A 1,399-nucleotide genomic window follows, 5' to 3' on the forward strand; every position below is an offset into this window, starting at 1 on the left:
ATGACAGTTATTATTTGTCTCTTCCTTCAAGAATGTCAGCTTCAGGAGGGCAGGGATTCTTCCTGCCCTGTTCCCTATTGTACCCCAATGGTTGGCCCATGGAAAGTATTTGACTGGATGAGCTATTGGAAGTTTCCGTTTGTTTGCTTGAGACCAATGACTTGGGACATTCTTTGTGAATGTCTTTGATGTGACCTCTGAGATAGGCAGGGCATAACTTCACTTACGTGTACTCTCAGGCAGCAGCAGGTAGTGTGGTCCAAGAAGTTCTTGCTTCCAGTCTGGTCTCCTCTGAAAACATGCTCAGCTCTTCCTTCTCTTTTCTGAAACATGTTCCAGGGAAAGGAGCTGAGGAAAGAGCTGAAACAGAATATGTTTTGATGTCCAGGGAAATGTGTATCCTACCACAATGAGACAGGCAGAGTACAATGAGTTCTTACTGAATACCTATGAAGGCAGCCAACATAATACTTTCTCTCTTTCTAATTCTCACTAAGCTGTCAGGTAACATTATTATCTTTATTTCAAATATGATCAAACAAAAGCTTGATGCATTTCATTCTAGTCTTTTGTTGGCCTGGGCATCATTTTTTAAAAAAAATTGTTAATTATCACATACCTATATCCATCGTAAGTATTTTCCCAAGGGGTTGTCATTATAACCCTGTAAGAAATAAAGTGAATTTTTCATTATAAAAGTCAGAAACATTGTTTTAGAAAAGTTGAACTATGATAAAAATGAAAATAGAAAGAAGGAAACAAAATCATCTATAGGCCCATGATCTGAAGACCACCAATCATGCAATGGCCACTGACACTTTATTTTATATAAGATGTTGTTGTGACTTGCTTTTTAATAGTTGTGTCCTCTCTACTGAGTGATTACATTATAGTCTACCTACCCATTCCCCTATTGTGGGAATTTAGTTAGTTTACACACTTAGGTAAAGTATGTCCCCATAAGTGAAGTCTCTAGAATAGCACAAACTGAATTTGGGGTACAAATTGTTTTATGGCTCTTCCTAGAGGCAGTGCTGTTGCCAGGGGTGTGGTGTGGGTGGTGAGTACTAACAGCCTATGATCAGCCTTCCAGCCCTTCCCCCCCCTAACTGCCCCCCCCCCCACCACCTCTGTCCTCCTTAGTCAGCAGGTAAGCTTGCCAGAGGTGTGGCCTGTCCTGGCTATTGGCGTTGCTGTGTTCTCTGCTCTCCAAATGTCAGGGATTGGTTCTTTCTTCCTTTTGAAGTTTCAACTTACGTAAATAGCCGGTGGGACTCACCCACTCTTTTTCTTTCTGAGCCAAGAAGGATGACAATATTCTTTTCTTTGTTTAGGAAGTTACCTCTGTTTGCTTAGAAAGCTTCAAAGCGGCCGAAACCGGTTTGGCTCAGTGGATAGA

General features: G+C 41.3%; 1 long non-coding RNA gene across 1 annotated transcript; it reads right to left on the minus strand.

The window, feature by feature from the left end:
* Positions 1-233: 233 nt before the first annotated feature.
* On the minus strand, positions 234-1,037 carry LOC102242901. Its single transcript, XR_312970.1, has 3 exons — positions 903-1,037; positions 620-664; positions 234-360 (listed from the first exon to the last, which is right to left on the minus strand). It is a non-coding gene; the product is annotated as an uncharacterized LOC102242901 (long non-coding RNA).
* Positions 1,038-1,399: the final 362 nt, after the last annotated feature.

Source organism: Myotis brandtii, unplaced genomic scaffold (assembly GCF_000412655.1).
Source record: "Myotis brandtii unplaced genomic scaffold, ASM41265v1 C42390662, whole genome shotgun sequence".
Classification (NCBI taxonomy): Eukaryota; Metazoa; Chordata; class Mammalia; order Chiroptera; family Vespertilionidae; genus Myotis; species Myotis brandtii.